The sequence below is a fragment of the Podarcis filfolensis genome, assembly GCF_964270895.1.
Source record: "Podarcis filfolensis genome assembly, chromosome: 15".
NCBI lineage: Eukaryota > Metazoa > Chordata > Lepidosauria > Squamata > Lacertidae > Podarcis > Podarcis filfolensis.
This window is the reverse complement of record NC_139618.1, coordinates 38,611,198-38,630,965: the sequence shown is the minus strand read 5'-3', so window position 1 is coordinate 38,630,965 and position 19,768 is coordinate 38,611,198. Positions and strand designations below refer to the sequence as shown.

At 43.5% G+C, this 19,768-nt stretch overlaps 1 long non-coding RNA gene across 1 annotated transcript; it reads left to right on the top strand.

The window, feature by feature from the left end:
- The first annotated feature begins 3,716 nt into the window (after positions 1-3,716).
- LOC310750819 lies at positions 3,717-18,292 on the top strand. Its single transcript, XR_014542307.1, has 3 exons — positions 3,717-4,061; positions 16,166-16,386; positions 18,224-18,292. It is a non-coding gene; the product is annotated as an uncharacterized lncRNA (long non-coding RNA).
- The last annotated feature ends 1,476 nt before the right edge of the window (positions 18,293-19,768 follow it).

Sequence of the window (19,768 nt, the reverse complement as noted above, 5' to 3'; positions counted from 1 at the left end):
TGGTACTTAACTGGGTTGTGGCAGGATAGGACTAGTAGCGGAGATAATAAAACACTGGGAAGAAAAACATCACTTTTAAAGATTGCATTTTAAGGGTACTGGAAACTGCACTCGCAATGTACATAATGATGCCACTTTAAAGCTGGGTGTTATTTGTGATTGCTCTTTAGTAAATAGCATGCTTCTGGGAGCCAGCTGCTTCCTACAATTGCAGCTCCTCCCAATCGATCATCCCCCCCCCCCCCAGAAATAAATTTCCAAGACTCCTAGGTGGTCCTTCATGTTAGCAATTTGAATAAATAATGCTCCCCAACTTACTGTTAGACGAAGAGAGAGTGACTTGAAAATTAGCACTCTGATCATGCAAAGCATCTTCGGATTCACGGGGAGCTGTCAGGATCTTGAAGCTGGTAATGGAAGAAAGGCCATGCATTTGAGAGAAGAAAGTGTGAGGTGCTGAGCGAATTGGTACACCGGCCGGATGACAATTTAACGAAGGCAGATAATATTCTTGTTACGTTTTCTAATGGCAGGGGGAAGTGGAGCTGCTAGGGCTTCAAATGGTATATTCCAAAAAACATCCACATTCAGAGACCCCATATGCTGACATCTATAGCAGGGAACTGCTGCACTCACTGTTCTCACAGGGACATCTCAAGGACCATTTTTGGAAACGGGATGCTAGATGATATGGACCTTTAACCTGATCTATTGATATAATTCTGTGTTCTAACACCAACAAGTGCTTAGAGATACAGATAATCCCTGAGGCTTCTCAAGCTGCTGCATCCCTCCAGCCCATCAGAGTCCCATGCTTTCCTATCCATTCCATTCTTATTTTGTCTGGGCTTTTGATTTCTGTGTAGTTTCTGAGCAACTGGTAGGGGTGCTGTTTATATATATAATCAGTTTTGTAAAGCTTTAAACCTGGTTGCATGGGCTTGGTTGCATTTCTGCACTGCTAGCTGAAAACAAATTGGTAGGCCTCTGCTGTGTGTGTGTGTGTGTGTGTGTGTGTGTGTGTGTGTGTGAAGGCTGTGAACAGCCACCCTATCTGCCCTGTGGGCCCAATCGGGGAGTCCTCAATCGGGTTTATCCACCCTGGGCCAACATCGGGACCATCTGCCCCATTCTGGATCCAGTTCCAAGTTAGTTTGAAGGTGAGGCTAATGTTTTTTTTTTTGTTGTTGTTATTATTATTATTATTATTATTATTATTATTATTATCATCATCATTTAAAAAACAAACACGTGGCTGGTTAAGGAAAGAAAATGTTGCATTTCCTTCTCACCTACTCCTAGGCAAAAACAGGGGGGTGGGGTAAATTTATGCAAGGAAACCTGCAAAGGAGAATCCTGCACCATGTACGATCAGCACCTCTGTTGCATGGAGGTATTGATCCTGCAATGTGCTTCTTTACAAGCAGCTTCACTGCATAGAATACACTTCTAAAGGAGTACCCTGCACCATGCAGGACCAGTGCCTCCACTGATGGAGCCATCAATTTTGCATCACGATGCTTCAGGGAGGAAAGAGAGTCAGGTGTTAAATGTCTACCTTCTCCTGGAAAGATGCAGCTGGCAGCCAAGGTAGGTCTTGGCCTTTTTGTGAGGTTTTCCAGACTGATAACTGCCACATTGCCTTGTCTGGTCTCCCTCTCCCCCGCCCGACCGCCTTGGATCACTCTGGACCATGTCACTCACCCAACCAGTAGCGATCTGTGACTTGCTGGCCATGACTTGTCCAAAGCCAGAGTTCCTTCAAATATGTCTAGTTTGGCTTGGGACTGCTAAGTATAACTGTTTAATGTACATTGAAATGGAAATATATAATGTGCCTGCATTGTACTGTGAGGCATGGTTGGAAATTTCCACGAAGCTGCATAAGAGCCTATCAAGTTAATCGTTAAGTGAGGCTGTATTACTGTGCCTCAGTCACAAGGTGCTTAGCTCACAGTCATATGAAAAGGATTGTATTACATGTCTATGAATATGCCAATCTGTAGGCATCTATCTTGGGTGGGGTGTTTTGCTTTTTGTTCCAAGCTACTGAAGAGAATGGATGTGTGAATCTCTGTCTACAGCAAACAGCCTCAGGCTAATGGAGGCTGTAAGGAAGAAGAGACAGAGCTTTGATTTTTAGCTCAGAATGCAATATATTTGTAATCTAAGTTATCATGCCTTATGCTCAGATGAGTATAAGAAATTATTCAACTAAGTGAATGTAACTTTTATTGTTTTAAGTTGTTTTGAAGTTAAGTTCTGTAAGTAAAGATTTTGAACCACATTTTTGGACTGGAGAATTTTTATTTAAATACAAGAGTCAGTTTTAATTTATCCAATGACTTCTATATGCACACTATTAAATAATCTCAATAGGGACTTAGTCATAATAATAAATTTTTATTTATACCCCACCCTTCCTGGTTTAAAAACCAGGCTCAGGGCAGCTAACAGCAAATATAAAACATTGATTAAAATGTGACTTAAAAACAGCATAAAATACAACATAAAATGCAGCATCAATTTCAATAAAATTCTAAAATTCAAGGGTCATTTTGGGAAGAAAGAAAAAACCCAGTCAGTAGACACAGAATGATCACCAGGGCTAACTGGCCAAGTTGGTCCTACTAGGGCTAGCAAGGAGACCAGGGAAGAATTTAAATGTGGGGTCCCAGAAAGGGTTTCTTCATGGAATAGGAAAGGGAAAAGGGGATAGCGGATCAGGCTAATTCAAACTGAAGGCCAGGTGGAATAGCTCTGTCTTACAGGCCCTGCAGAAGGAGATCAAGTCCTGCAGGGCCCTAGTCTCGGGGGACAGAGCCTTCCACCAGGTCGGAGCCATCACTAAAAAAGCCCTGGCCCTGGTGGAGAATAGTCTGGCTTCCTTAGTGCTCAGGAGCTTTAAGCTTTTATTCATGGCCTTAGGGTCCTCTGTGGGACATACCAGGAGAGGTGGTCCCTTAAGTATGAGGGTCCTAGGCCACATAGGGCTTTAAACCTGCACCTTAAACCAGCACCTTAAACCTGACCCTGTACTCCACCCAGAGCCAGTGCAGCTGATAGAGCACTGAGTGAATATGCTCCCATGGCAAGGACCCTGTGAGGAGCCTTGCTGCAGCATTCTGCACCCATTGGAGTTTCTGAGACAGTTTTAAGGGCAGCCCCACATAGAGAGAGTTGCAGTAGTCAAGCCTGGAGGTGACCGTCACATGGATCACTGTGGCCAGGTCAGGCCAGGTCTTCAGCCAAATCCAGTGAACTACAGCTCCCATCATTTCTGACCATTGGCTAAACTGCCTGGGGATTATGGGAGTTGAAGTCCAGCACAATCCGTGGACTCAAGGTTGAAAAACACTGTGCTAAGGAAAATCTATACAGCTATAACTGTATGTAGACTTTACTCTTGTTTTGGAAAACTGATCATGCAGGTTTCCAGAATACGTGCAAAGCCTGTGCTTGAAGAGAAGTCTGCTCTTCTCTAACTGAAGATACAAGGACCCTTCTGCCCCATTTTTAACCCAAATGCTCTTTTCCCTACCCATCTACAAAGGCTTCAGCTTCCCTTCTTGCAAGGACACTTTGCTGTACATAGGCTTCTACTGGTTGCATACAGGATATATTTCTTTCCCATTTGTGCCCCTAAAGTGTGAAGTTTCTCTCTCTCAATCTTTTCATCTCCTTGAATCTCAACTGGGAATGTGTCTAGCCAAAGTACAATACATTATTTATTAGTCAGCAAGTGGGGATGTGAGACTACTGAATTAAATGTTGACAGTAGCCAAGGATACATGCTTTGCCTAGAAAACAAGGAAGAGCCGGGAATGAACTTTTACGAGCACAAGGATAAATAGATTACTCTTAGGCATTGGTGCAAAAGTCTCTGGGAAAGTTCCTCTTGCCTCAACATCAACTTCAGCCTTTGATATAAAGGGGAACCAGCAAATTTGAGAGCAATTTATTCAGGTAGGATACATTTCTTGAGAAAGTATTGGGGATTGTTTATATCTACAGAGTTGGCTGCCCCTGTTGAACGTTACTGGGAAGAAAACTCTTCAGCTGTAAGTACATTATGGAGAAAAAGATGAGTAGATGCTGTGGTCGCACGTTAGAAATCTGTCAAGTAGGGTAAAAGTAAAATTTACTTAATGGAAAAACCTAAAGAAGCAAAAAGAATGAGAAGAGCCCTTGCGGTATTGCAAATCCATAGGTCACTTGCAAGTTGTATGAACTAGGTAGGGATGGTAGAGAAATGTGATTCAGTTTACGCTTAAATGGCAGAGCCATTCTGAAACACACACTGCTCTGATTTTGCAATGCAGTTATCCAGCCAAGTAATGGGTACAAAAAATGCATGTACTAAAGTGTGCCTAAAAGGCATATATTTGTGAAAGGAAAGTCCAAAAATTGCTATTTGGGGGAAATTCTCAGTAAAAATGTGTCCACTAGGCAACATGGCATTGAAAAGGAATGTATGTTACATGGAATCCATACTAAAATGATGAAGAATTCCCCTCACACCCAGAAAGAAGATTTAGATGTTATATTTATTTTAAAATGATGAATTAGAATGTGTGCTAATTAGCTGAATAGTGAAGTGTGGGCAGGAAGAATCAATGGTTACATAACTGGTAAGCATCCTGCACCCCCTTTGGAATGTAAGCCACTACATTATTTACTCCCCAGCCAAGGACTGGAAAAGCGAGTCTTAGGTAATTAAAGCCTGACCTGCACATCCGGACCTCACTGTTCAGTGTTCACCAGGGCGTGCAGGCCAAGTCCTTTTTAGCTCCAAGCCTCCAGGGTGGCAGCGAATTAAAGTCCTACCTTTCCAAATTGGCACCAAATGCTCTACAGTGTAAAGCAGGTGAAAACATGGAGTCCCACATGTCAATGAGGGGCTTCTCCCAAATTCTTACTCAGCCTCATAAAAGACAACTTGCTAAAGTCCACGTGATAGAGAGAGAAGGCACTGCAAAGGGCAGAAAAGGAGCCAGAGCAGCCTTAAATACCAAGCTAGTTCTTAGCTCTGCCCTTTGTACACTCAGCCCTACATGGTTTCATGCCCCCACCCAGAAGAAGTGACCACCTTTTCCCCTGGGGGGGGGGGAATCCACCTGTGCAGAAAGTAGGAACAGCGGCATTGCAAGGGTGGGTGGGGGGAGGTGCCCCGGGGGCCATATCTGTGGCGGTGAAAAGAAGGCACCCTGTGGGGTGCTCACCCTGCCACCCCCAGGCACGGCGGCAGGAGCAGCCATCACGCCGCCGCAGCCGCATGTGGAGGATCCTCCGTTCGCTGCTGCAGCCGCGAGCAGAGGATCCCGCCACCATCCGTACGGCACTCAAGCAGCGCAGGTGACAAACCGCTACATACAACATATGCAGAGTGTCACATGCATGTGCTATACGTAGCGACACCACACATGCGCTGTATATAGCGGTTTGCTGCCAGCCCCGCTCAAGTGTCGTATAGACAGTGGTGGGATCCCTCCACTGCCACTACAGCTGCAAGTGGAGGATTCCGCTGCCACCGCCGCCACAGCTGCGAGCAGAGGATCCTACCACCATCCGTACGGCACTCGAGTGGGGCCGGTGGCAAACTGCTATGTATGGCGTATGTGTGGCATCGCTACATACACTGTGCATGCGTTGTACGTAGCAACACTGCACATGCACCCTACGTAGCAACGCCGTGCATGCATCGTGCGTAGCAGTGCCACGCATGCGCATCCGGCGGTTTGCCCTGTCCCAGGTGTCAGCCTTCGTTCGCCCCTGAGTAGAAACACAATTTTCATGAATGGAAATGTGGAGAACGAAACTTTAAGAAAACGAGAAACCACAAGTGACGGATTTGCCCATCCCTAGTCCCTATGTTCACTTTTAGGCAGGCCATGGCACAGTGTGGAGGCCAGCAGTAACCATGCTTCTTGTACTCCTTGCTTCTTGCCCTCATCCTTGTTCTATCCTGGGGTCTTATGAGGCAGCAGCTCCTGCCAAGGTAACCTGAGACAAGGAAGTGAAGGAGAGCAGTTAGATCTCATTCCCTGATGGAGGTGAGATTTTCTTTGCTCAGAGGTGGTGGAGAGCTTTAGTCATGAGGACCAAAGATGGCCCTCCACTCATCTTTATCTGGCCCTTAGTACCTTCCCCAAGCAAAGCCCCCATCCCTTGATTCCATGTCCCAACCATCCCCAGTCCTTCTCTATATTCTTCTTGAGTGCTTTTGCACAACCTTGAATATGATAGTGACTCTTGCTTGACTAGATGTGTGCAAAGCTCTGTCTTTTGCATGGCTAGAAAGTAGCCTACCATACCAAGGTAAGTGTTATATTCAATGAATTGCCATTGCTGGTCCTGTTAACCCCTGGCATGTGGCCCCTGAAAGATTACCCATAAAGCAATACAGCTGTCAGGCTGGGGGGGGAATCCCACCCATGTCCTATAAGCACACCTGTGAGTTTGCCTCTTGAAGATTTAATCAAGATTTGTATTGCTTCATCAGAACATACAAGATTTTTAAGAACATTATAAGTTTTCCAATTCTCTGAGGTTGCAGTTCCCTTCCTCTCTATTTTCTCTCACATTTACAGTTAATCTTCTGCAGAAAAATCTATTCATACTACAATTGAAATTCTACATTCTTCAAAGCCAAGTGCTTTTTTAAAACCTCAATTAGAGTGGCTTTAAAACCCTTATTCCCTCATAGCAAAGATCAAAATCGTTCAAGAAATGCTAGTATGTTCCTACCTATAATCACTATTATTTCCTTAATTATGTTATCAAATGAGCACATGCTTCCTCCTAGCAATTTTGTGCATAAAGAGAATTAAGGGTTGACTACAATGCTGTGTTGGGTGTTAATGCTTTTCCTTAGAGTTTGCAGTTGTCTTGGATCATTTCCTGGGTCTTTCATTCCTCTCCAACCTCAAGGGAAACAATGTCATTTCTCAGATCATCTGCACAACTTTAATAAATTGCAACTTTAAATAGAACTGGGAAAACTCGTGTAAACATTTCTATGCCATCTGCTTACCAAGAGCTATCGACTTAAAAAGGCAGAATCATGGTGCAAAGTGTCATGTATCATATGAGTAGAAGCTGACACACTAGCCCCATTCATGCGCTTTTATCACATGAGCAAGCCTAAATGTGTGCCGAGGGAGGAATGCATGTGCCACTCTGCCAGCAGCATCTTAATCCCAGCCAAATCCAACCACTGTTTTTCCACATTGAGGATGAAGATCTGGAGACTTCTAAATTCTTTTGGCTACATGAACCTAGAAGCTTTGTAATCACAAACTTTATGTTCTCGAGGTTCCCAGTCATGTGGTGGCTTCGAAACATGTCCCACTGAGTGGGGTTAGAAGCCCCCTACAAACCTCCCCGTTCAATGCATGAGGTGAAGCAAGTACACCCAGTGCATGGGGGCAACCCAGGGGCAACCACAACATGTACTTGTGCAATGGAATTTCTTTTCCCTCTCTTCTCCCAGCTATCCCTGCATCTCCAAAGCAGATTTAGGGGGTTTGTGGGGGGAGAAGGGGTAAGTTCCATTGCATAAGGGAAAGTTGTTCTGTTTGTGCAATGATTTCGTTGGATGTAGGGATGTTGGAGAATTCCAATGGAGACAGAGGCGGAAGGAGCAATTGCCAGAATTTGCATGTTTCCCCAAAAGAAAAGGAAATCCTGCAAGAGAATACTAGCAGTATTCACTATGATGGGATGGGGGAAGTTTAAGTCCACAAGTCAAAAGAAACAAAAATAATCAAATTAGAGACAAAACAAAATGGCCGCCTCTGTTTCTTTCTCTCTCTCTCTCTCTTTATTGTTGTATTCATTTAATGTACAATCTCCAGAAGACTTCACATCCAAAATGAAGCAGTGTATAATGAAACCTTGAGTCTCATGTTTACATTTATACAGCTATTCTCAGATTCCCTTATTTTGGTATTCTTTGATGTTTGTCTCCTTCTTTTAATTCCTTATTCTTAATATCTTAGATCTCATATATATCTTTAACAATTTTTCAATTAATTCCCTCACCTCCCTCCCCCAAAACCCATTGCTTCCCTCCTCCCATGTGTGATCTTCTTTACATACTGTTATTTTTGTTGTTGTTGCATTAACAGCTATTTATGCTTGTTATTTGATATGTGTTACAATATTATCCTATCTCCTTGCACCCTTTAACCTATTTAACCTACTGGTCCCCTTCCTGCTTCTCTCTCTTTTATGGTTGGCTGTCTTAACAGTACTTTGTTCTGAAATTGTTCTATGGGTCTCTGGACCGCAATAAAGATTTTTTTATTATTAAGTCCACAAAAGTTACCTAAACAATTACATTATTTTCTGCATTGTTCTTGATGTTTCCTTTCCACTTCAAATGCACTGAAATTATTTACATAAATAAACACGTTGCTTTTGCCCATAGAGGATTGTGAGATGAATAACCGTAGACGAGGCTGAATTTTAGTGGAATGGAGCTGGCACTCATTGCAGTGACTATAGGATGGGATGGAAACCACTGTCTCTTTACATCTTCAGCTCTGAAAGGGAACCTCGGGGGGGGGGGTTGGTTGGTAGAAGTCAAGCACTTCTAATGTGAACTACTTATATCTATAATTGGATAAAAGTCACTAGGGAGGGGGCCGACTCTCAGGCTCTCCCTCTAAACGCTTTGCACCCTTATGCATTCCTATGGATACATGAAGAGAGTTTTCTTTTTACTGCCTCTCATGTTCACAGATGTATTTTTGTCAGTCCTCCTGCTTATGAAAATAAATATTACAAACCCCTGGTTTTTAATCATAGTAAATGTTGCATATATTCCTCATTTGTTGCTTGGCATAAAATCTCAGTCGAAACATCTGGCACACCCACACCCACAATTTAAACTGTTTTGAATGTGTTTATCCATTTCATTCCCTTATTTAAAATACAAAAACGCTGCTTTTCAACACCGCTCAAAGTGGATTAGGCAAAAAGAAAACATAGCATAAAAATTAAATGACTAAAATTAAATTGTACAATATAAACAATAGAGTAACCCCAGGAAGTCACAGACTGGCCACGTCTTGTGTGAAAAAGGAATGCCATTTTACCTGTCATGATTTTTCTCTCTGTGAATTCTGGGAACTGCAAAGAGTGCTGAGGCTTCTGTCCAAGGAGCAGGAATTTATTTCCTATCTATATTTTATATTTAGTTTTAAAAGATGTTTTAACTTGCATTTCTTGTTTGCTACCCTGAGCTCCACTGGGAAGAAGGGTGGGAAATAAATTCAAATGATGATGGTGGTGTCAGCGGCGTAGCTAGCCACTCAGGTACCTCTTGCAGGGGCATGTTGTGCAGCCGGGGATGGGTCAAGCCTTTCTGATGCTTGGAGCCTCTCCGCTGCCTCCCCCTCAGCTATAGGGCGGCTGAGGGAGAGGCAGTAGGCAGACGCAAGTCCCACACTGCCGTTTCAGGCAGGGCAGAACCTGCAGGCGCCTAAGCCACCATGTTACTCCTAAAAAGTTTCATGAGCTCATTTTTTTTTATTTAAAAAGCTCATTTTGTCACACACACACACACCCCAGTACTGACACTCGGGGCAGACCACACCCCCTGCACCCCCTTCCTCCACCACTGGGTGGTGTGGATGATGAACTGCATATATCAACAGCAAATATGGATGAGGGTGGTGCTGTGGTCTAAACTACTGAGCCTCTTGGGCTTGCCGATCAGAAGGTTGGCGGTTTGAATCCCTGCAATGAGGTCAGCTCCCATTGCTCTGTCCCAGCTCCTGCCAACCTAGTAGTTTGAAAGCATATCAGAACGAGTAGATAAATAGGTACCACTGTGGTGGGAAGGTAACCGGCGTTTCTGTGCACTCTGGCTTACGTCACGGTGTTCCGTTGCACTAAAAATGGTTTAGTCATGCTGGCCACATGAGCCGGAAAGCTGTCTGTGGACAAAGGCCGGCTCCCTCCACTTGAAAGCAAGATGAGTGCCACAATCCCATAGTTGCATTTGACTGGACTTAAACCATCCAGGGGTCCGTTACTTTACCTTTTACCTATCAACAGCAAACGGGCAAATTTTGTTCTTTTCAAAAAGATGTGTTTTTCAAGAGAGAAATGTGTTTTAGTTCATCAGTAGTGAATATTTTGCCTTCTCCTTTGTTTATCCAGTCAGGGATCAGTGAAATGAGACCATGGTGTCTCTTTGTTGATAGTACTTCAGGGATTCTTCCATGTCCATCATCTCTAACACATGCTTCATGAAGGATTTCCAGTGCACCCAGATTCCCTGCCCTGGTGAGGAAAAGGGGCATCAATCGTGCTTGAGGCATCATCCTCAATGAATGTAAGAGACTTAATTTTTCAAGTTCCCATTCACAGAAGATAAGTGTGCCCCGACACACCATTTGGCAATCAATTGCTTCTTCATTCCTCATCAGGGTACCCAACATCATCTATAACTTGCTGTTGTAACAAAAGATTAGCAAGCTGTTGCAAGCTCCATTCCTACCAGGTGCTGGTATAAATTATCCTACCAGCAAGCAGACTCACAGCTTTGGCCATATGTTCATGGAAACAGCAAGGCAAGGAAGAGCGTGCAGGACTGACGCAAGGTGATGGATGTGGGATTTTTGGAATGCATTACTACAGCACCCAAAGAAGGGGGAAACCTGGTTGAAAACAGAAGTGTCTCTTGGTATTCGCTGCACATGTGGGATAATAAAAAAAAAAATCCCCAAATAACACTGCTGCATCTTATGAGTTATTAGATATAGTGCAGCTGTTAGAAAGATGTGATGGGTAGTCTATCTGGAGAATGCAGCATAGCAGGAAATGGACAAGAACAAACACTGTTTCCATCATATAATGCAATATTCATGTGCATTAATGCAGTGTCTCGAATTTGCATAGGAACGTTTTTCTAAAATCAAATTTATATCCTGCCCTTCCTCCCAAAGGAGCTCAGAGTGGCAAACATATCTGTAACAAAGATTAAATAAACATTTTAAAAACCATTCAAAGCTAAAGAAAAAAACAATGAAATGCATGCAACCCATCAGGTGTCTGAATAGGTCCACGGAAACAGAAACTGAGGTTGCCGGGGGCAGGGGTTTGATAGGTCAAAATGAAGACAAGATAAAAATGGCCACCACTTTATTGATGACAGATGTCAGTAGGCTTTGGCATAATGATTGGGTATGGATCCTGAATCGACCTGCCCATTTCCTGCTTGATTAACCCTTCAGGGTTAATTCTGAATTTAAAGATCTCTCTATGACTTGAATCGATTCTTGGCAATCCCTCCAGGACACCATTGGGGAAGGTCTATGACTTTTTAGCCCCTTTCTGGGTATTTGTACAGAAACGTCCCCCTGGCCCCTTTACTGGGGTACCCTGACCAGAGCCGTGGAGGGGGGGGGCTGGTCTCCTACCTGCCCCCTTTTACTGGACTAAGGATCCAACCCAATGCCTTTTCCACCAACAAGCTGTGACTGTTTCTATGAGGTAGGTGAAACCTCCAAAAAGGCCCAGTTTTGTATGCAGGTGAATTCCTCCCTTGCCCCAAATACAGCGACGGAAATGCTCCATAGCAAGGTCTTAGGTACACCCTGCCCACTCACCCCGGGCAGGGCCAAAATTATAGGGTGAAACACCAAATTTCGACTATGCTGATGGCTTAAATGAGATTGGGGGCGACCTGGTTGAAGCCAGGTGACCAGCCAAGGAGATCCGCCCCTGCAATTCCTGCCTCCACACTACCCTGTTAATTGGGCTAACAATGATTTGAAAGGTAATTCCCACGTACCCTCCCACATGGTTTCCCAGCATGCTAATGGTGTCTGTTGATCACACAGAATTAAAGCATTCACACACACACACCCCAGCTCATCCGTGGCTGCACTGGGACGGAGTAGCTGCTGCCTTTTTGTCAACAAGCATTTAAAATAGTACAATTATGACCCTTTCCTAATGTCAAGAGGCAGAGCGTTCCATTGTATGAGTGCTGTCACACTAAAGTGGGTGCAGCCATCAATAGGAACATGGGAAGTGGCTTTATACTGAGTCAGACCTTTCCACTCGGTTTCATTCAGTACAAAAGATCTCCATGGTTTCAGGCAGTGCTCTCTTCCACGCAAACTTGGAAATCCCAGGGGTTGATCCAAAGATCTTTGTGCAAAGCTGATATTCTTCCATTGAGCTTTGACCCAAAAAATTTAGCCTCGTACTGTAGGTTAGATACCCCTCCCCCCCGTACACATGTCTATTCTCCATCCACACAGGATTGTGTCATTGTCATAATTCAAGGACATTCCTGCCAGGCAAAAGCACCCAAGGAAGGTGCAAAACAGAGAATGTGAGGGGTGTTTGGTGGGAGAGAGAGGATGTAGTCAATCCCAAGGCCCAAATAATGAAGCCTAGAGGAGTCCATTCCTGAGGTTCCCCACCCCCCGCATTAACAGAAATGGGAGAAATTGATCCCACCTCTGTTAGCCATTTCTGAACATTAAGACCACTACCGACCCTCTTTTATGTTTAAATCAGGGATCGGGAGCGTAGGGCCCAGGGGCTGAATGTGGCCCTTCAAGACACACACTGTGGGTCTCGGGACTCTCCTAGAACTATAGAGTGCTACCTCGGGTTACATACGCTTCAGGTTACAGACTCTGCTAACCCAGAAATAGTGCTTCAGGTTAAGAACTTTGCTTCAGGATGAGAACAGAAATCGTGCTCCAGCGGCACGGCAGCAGCAGGAGGCCCCATTAGCTAAAGTGGTGCTTCAGGTTAAGAACAGTTTCAGGTTAAGTACGGACCTCCGGAACAAATTAAGTACTTAACCCGAGGTACCACTGTAGTCCTCACTGGCCTGAAGTGTTTTAAGCCTGGCTGGAATGTGTCCTTGAAGTATGATCATGCATCTTGCTTGCCCGAATGGGGAACAGAGAAGGGTGTGCAAGAGTGTGTAGAAACTAGCCTACTGCAGAAAGTTAAAACTTGGCATTCCTTACTCCACCTACGTTTGCTTCTGGCCCTGCCCACTTCTGGTACTTGGGCCTCTGGAAGGTTCCCTGTAAAGGCATATGGCCTGTGGCTGCACAAAGATTCCCCCAACCCACCTTAAATAAAGGTTATACCACTGTTTATCCAATTACCAGTGTTTTGCCTCTTCCAGGTGTGGGCACAATTATCTACTTGAAACCAAAATTTACCATGTACTAAAAGGTTAAAACCCACTTTCCCATTATTGTTCCCCACCCTTCCTTCTTGCTATTTGGAGCTTGTAAACATCATCACTGCAAACAAAGTCCCTGATTAAATGCCAAATGAATTCATGTGAAAACAAATAAATTAGGAGCAGCAGATTGCTTGAAATGATTCCTCTGTTAATGCTGCAGTTGTCGCATGGAAGGCTCAGTTTGTACACCGAGAAAATATGCTATTCTGATTAGCAACCTGAAGCTGGTTTTCTAACAGGGAGCTGTGGGAGGGGTGTAGCTTAATTTATATGCAACTTTTCCACAGTGGACGATGCTCAAAACAACTCACAAGGACAGAAAAACCTGTCAGTGTCTCATTTTCCCAGTCAAATTCAGTTTGTGTCATGAGTCCCACAGCATATTCCGGCATTGTAGGGGGGTGGACTGGATCATGCTCAGGGCCCCTTCGAACTCTACAATGTTATGATTGAATGATACACATTTTTGCACATATTACTTGGCTGTAAAACTGCACTGCAAAGTTTGGAAAAATCAGGGTTTGGATTTTTGCTGCGTTTTAGGTTGTGTGTTGTTTTGGGAAGTGTAAATAAGAGTCTGTATTAAAATGCAAACTGAACTGAATCTATCCATTATCTGTTTTCCCAAAAGACATTTGAGAGAGAGAGAGGAAAGAGACAGAAATTGTGTGTGTGTGTGTGTGTGTGTGTGTGTGTGTGTGTCAGTGTAAAGACAATGCATTACAAAACATCACAAATCCAAATGAGGCAAATTAAACAAGTATCATTCAATATTATCATGAAATAAGAATATACAGAAGCAGAAGCAAAATTAACAGTAATAAATAAATACCCAATAAACATTAGCCAATATGCAATAAGCATTATCCAATAAGCATCCCAGGCACATACCAGCATTGAACGATAACATACTTCCAATATGCTATCTAGATTCTCAGCAACTAGAAATAAAGCCAGGTTGCATTAAAAATAGAAGTCATGTCAGTTCTGCATCCAACTGATACTTAAGAGTACCCCAAATAAAATAGAATCTCACTGCCTCTTTTCAGAGGTAAATGTGGTGACCAGCATTCTAACCACAATGTGCCTTTCCAAAATGGAACCCACAAATCCACCAGCTGCTAAAATAGGTCCAGGAAGAGCTTAATAAAAACATAGAGTCCTGCTAGTTCGGAATTCGGGTCCATCAAATGCACTGTCTTGTTTCCAACCATGGCTAAGCAAATTGCCCAACTCTACCACTATCATGCCCTCCAACATTTCTTCGATGAAAATAGGGACATCCTCTTCAATTATTATTATTATTATTATTATTATTATTATTATTATTATTATTACCCTGCCCGTCTTACTGGGTTGCTCCAACCACTCTGGGCAGCTTCCAACATATATAGGTAAAGGAACCCCTGACCGTTAGGTCCAGTCGCGGACAACTCTGGGGTTGCGGCACTCATCTCGCTTTATTGGCCGTGGGAGCCGGCGTACAGCTTCCGGGTCATGTGGCCAGCATGACTAAGCCGCTTCTGGCAAACCAGAGCAGCACACGGAAACGCCGTTTACCTTCTCACCAGAGCGGTACCTATTTATCTACTTGAACTTTGACATGCTTTTGAACTGCAAGGTTGGCAGGAGCAGGGACCGAGCAACAGGAGCTCACCCCATCGCGGGGATTCGAACCCCCGACCTTCTGATCGGCAAGTCCTAGGCTCTGTGGTTTAACCCACAGCGCCACCTGTGTCCCTTCCAACATATATAAAAACATAATAAAACATTAAACATTAAGAAACTTCCCTATACAGGGCTGCTTTCAGATGTCTTTTAAAGGTTGTATACTTATTTATCTCCTTGGCTTGTGAGTCACATGACCTCATACCCTCCAATGTTTCTCCAGTGAAAATAGGGACACCCTAAGGAAAAGCGGGACATTCCAGGATCAAATCAGAAACTGGGACAGCTTCTGTAAATCTGTCCCTGAAAAATAGGGACACTTGGAGGGTCTGCATGGCCTGTGGCCACAGCATGCCCTCGGACTGTGAATGCGCTTGTCCAATGTTCGTTGGAGGTTGGTCCATTAGGGCAAAGGGGGTGCTGCCAGCCCCCACCTCCCTGCCTTCTTATTTGCAACTAGTGCAGGGGGGCACTGGGTGTCTGCTTCTTCCTTAGTCTATGGGTTGCCCTTGTAGAACTCAGCATGGAGGAGGAGGGCGAAAACAAGAATAAGATTTCCTCTGGCTAACATTAGTCTGGCTTCACTTCCTGTGGGCCTCCCTTCCTTCTGCCCCACCAGTACCAATGGGCACCACCCAGCACTGCTTGTGCCAAGGGTAGTAGGGGAGGAGCAAACAGCTGCATAAGCCATGCTGGCTCATTGTCTCCAGTCACGTGCTTTAAATATATGGTGAACACGCAGCCTTAAGCTTGTGCCAAAGCCGATTTATTTTAAGATGTGAATCTCGCTTATTACTCTGATGTTTATGTGGGAGATATTTCCAGTGGATAGTGCCCAATATAACAGAAAGAGTAAAAGCAGAGTGTGGAAGTGGGTAAAACAAATGAATTTTAACAAACAAACAGTGAAGCACATGGTACATTTCAATAACAGGGTAAATTGACTCCAGCCTTTGCAAGAGTGGAGATGTTACAGACGGTGTGAAAATAAATTGGCTAACCTGGTACCTAGGAGTAAAATTGTGCAGGAGCATTTCAATAAATCTCAGGGAAATGAGATGTATAGGCTCGCTGCAAATTGTGCAGTTTCCACGTTCTTTTAAATGGTATTGGCTATGTAAACAAGATCCTGTACATTTCAGCTTTTGGGTTGTTGTTGTTATTGAATAAAAAAAACATGGAATGGGAAGTAGAAGATGATGAATTAGCAGGAGTGCTTTTGCCATTAATTGGCAAGGTTTGCTTTCGTTTCCACAATTCAAGGTGCTATTTCAAGAGCTCGGCTTGTTAGACACTTTGCTCGGTTGCCGTGCAGAGAAGTGGATGATATATGAACACCAGGAGTGGCAAACGGGGGATGCGGAAAATGTGTTGAAGATGGATCTGGAAAGAGACAGATGGCAACTCATACGAATGCCACAAAACCTGTTTATCACAGGAAAATCTGTACATGCCGACAAAGCCAGGCATGCCACTTTGTAGAGGTAGGAACAGCAACCCAAAAATTGATTCTTATCTCAGCCTGCCAAAGCTCACCCCTGGCGTGGCTGTCACCAAATGCTTAAACTGATAACCCCCTCTAAAGCAGCTTGGATTTTGTATGTTTAAATTTGCTCTCCCAAAACGTTGGAGGGTATGACATCAAGGTCTGTGGTTTCAATGAATAATGCCTTCCAGGCCTGTGTAAAGTGACAAAGAATCATAGAATTGTAGCACTGGAAGGGACCCTGAGGGTCATCTAGTCCAACCCCCAGCAATGCAGGAATAACACATATGTAGTGGTGGCTGGTGCCCTTTGGAACCAGTAGAAAAGAAGCCAGGGAGCCCAAACTGTCGGTTTAGGCAGAGCCAACTAATTCTAGTTTTGTCCCCATTCTCTTCCCTGCTGAATTCTGCAAGGGCAACTCATAGTAAGTAGCAAGAAGCAGAAAAGCTATGCCAACCCTGGGCTGGTTGTAAATAAGAAAATAGGTAGGTGGGGACTGCCCAGAGACATATTGAGGTTGCCCAGGGCATAATGCCCCAAATTCCCTAATGGACCAACCTCCAACATAAAGAGGTGCCTTCTCCCAGGTCAGACCACTGGTCCATCTAGTTCAGTATTGTCTACACTGACTGACAACGGCTCCTCGGGGTTTCAGACAGGGGACACTGGCAGCCTGGACCTATTTCCATGCAAAGCAGGTGCTCTACCTCTGAGCTGTGGCCCTTCCCAGGTGACATCTGCACTAGGGGTGGGGGACCAAATTTGTCAGATCATGTATTGGATTCATCTTCACCTAGTTTGTTGGAGGAGATGTCTCCATAACTGTGCCATTTGCGGGGCAGGGTGCCCCAACTCATTACTCCCTGCTTCCAAAGCAGCCAATTTAAACCAAGGGATGACCACACTCCAAAAAAAAAAGTAATATGACACAGCCCCATTAGCTTAGGTCGCTTGTCCTAGTTTGTTATCCAGATAAGGACTATTGGTTTGTATTCTTGGAAGATTTAAGAATCCCATCTGCTCGTCCACAACAGCCTATTGAGTCCCATAACTGGAATTCAGTTTGGGGCATTGATAAAAAATCAAATCCAAAAAGAGATAGAGGCAAACCATATTGTCCTGCTGGTTTTATTTAAATACCTACGTACCTGCTCTCTTCCTCTCCCACATCTTGTTAAAACGTGGGTGATACAGACTAAACCCAGAGCCAAGGTCAATTGACTTCTTTGCTAGGTGGATTATCACGATGTCTGTTGATCAGCCAGAGATTTGGGATCATTAATGCTTCATTGCCTTCATTGATTTTTGTTAAGTACACTATCAAGGAGGCACTACAGCGATGTGAGTGTATTGAAAGAAATGTCTAATTTTCTAAAATTACCCAAATCTCTCCCCCCCCTGCCTGTCACCCTCTTCACAGGCCACTGTGCCACAGGCTCTCTTCAAATTCTGAAAAAGGTTTGGCATGGCACTAATTTTCAGGGATAGCATAACTTGTCATCTATGCTCTGGTAACCTCTAGGCTATATTATTACAAGGTGCTGTACTTGGGGCTGCCTCTGAAGATGGTATGGAAACTTCAGCTGGTGCAGAATTCGGTGACCAGGTTGCTCACCAGGGCAAGACATATTACACTGATCCTGGTCTGACTGCACTGGCTGCCAATGAATTTCTGGGCTAAATCCAAAATGCTGGTTTTTTGTTTTGTTTTAATAGTTAATACATCAGTTCATTTCAACTGACCATCTTTTAACAATAGTTGAAAAATTACAAAACATCACTTTAAGTTCATCAAATTTTCATATTTAACTTTTATCTCTTTATCTCTTTCTTAGCAAATCAAAAAGAAAAAGACCAAAAGGAGAGGGTGAGAAAAAAGAAAGGGAAAAAAGGAAAAGGAAAAAAGGGGGGTTAAAAAGAAGGAATTAAAAGGGTGGGAAACACATTTGACTTCCGATTAGACTAATTGTATTGTTATTTCTATTATTTTTTCACACACAGTTCCAAATTACTGTATTACTTTCTTTGTTTTTATCAGATACCAAAAACATTATAGTTCTTATTTTGCAAGAAACAGTCTAGTTGTGCCAGGAGATGTTTATTTTTACAATAGTTTTCCAGATATTCTTTAAAGATTTTCCATTCTTTCTGTATTTTTATCACTTTTCCAGTTTCTTGCAATTAAGATCCTGGCTGCAACTTTCGTGTACATAAAAAGTGGTCTAATATATTTTTTGATTTCTTTTATATTTTTTGACATTATACCTAGGAAGAAGGTTTCAGGTTTTTTCTTAAATGAGAACTTAAATAACTTTTTAAATTCATTATGTTATTCCAAAATTCCTTATTGGCTGTGCATTCCCACCACATGTGCATATATGACCCTATGCCATCTTTACACCTCCAGCAAGTTGGTGATCTATTTCTACACATCTTCACAAGTTTTGCTGGAGTGTGGTGCCATCTGTATTGCATTTTCATAATATTTTCTCTGAGATTATAGCACGCCGTAAATTTAATGCCCTCCCTCCATAATTTCTCCCATTGATCCATATAGATGTTATACCCTAGGTCTCGCACCCCTTTCACCATTGACCCTTTCACCAATTCTTCTTTCACCTCCCATTCTAAAAGAAGGTTATATATTCTTGAAATGTATTTTCCTTTATATTGGATTAATTCTTTTTCAAATCTAGATGTTTCTTTTGCTGGTTTTGAGCTATAAAGTCTTAAAAGGCTCACGGTTGCAGTACTTCAATAACTGCCTCTCCCCATATGAACTAACCTGGGCCCTGTGATCATCATCTCTGTGCGCCTCCTCTACAATAGGTCCAGAGGGTGGCAACATGGGAATGAGCCTTTTTCTGCAGTGGCTCCACATTGGTGAAATGCTCTCCCCAGGGACGCTCCCCTGGCTCCTTCATTATACACCTTTAGGTGCCATGCAAAAACATTCCTCTTCACTCGGGCCTTTGATTAAACAATCTCTGGCCTTTTAAAGGTGTTGGGCATATTTTTGTTTGTTTGTTTTTGGCTAGGTTATGTATTTTGTTTTTAAGCTGTAATCCACCCTGTGATTGATTGATTGATTGATTGATTGATTCATTGATTGGTTGATTGATCGATCAATCAATCTAATAGATTTTGAGATATGGCAGACACCCACTTTCAGGAGTGGGGTGGGGGGGAATGACAACTTTTTTCTGATGGGCTTTCCCAGATGGAGAAATGGGTCTTTGCCATGAGTATCTAGCAAAACCATACATCAGTGGTGGTCCCCCCACATATGTGGGGGTTGTGTTCTGGCCCCTCACATGCATAAGTGCAAGGTGGGGAGCATCCTCTAAAAAGCCTCTAAATGCCTGTTTTTCTGCACTCCA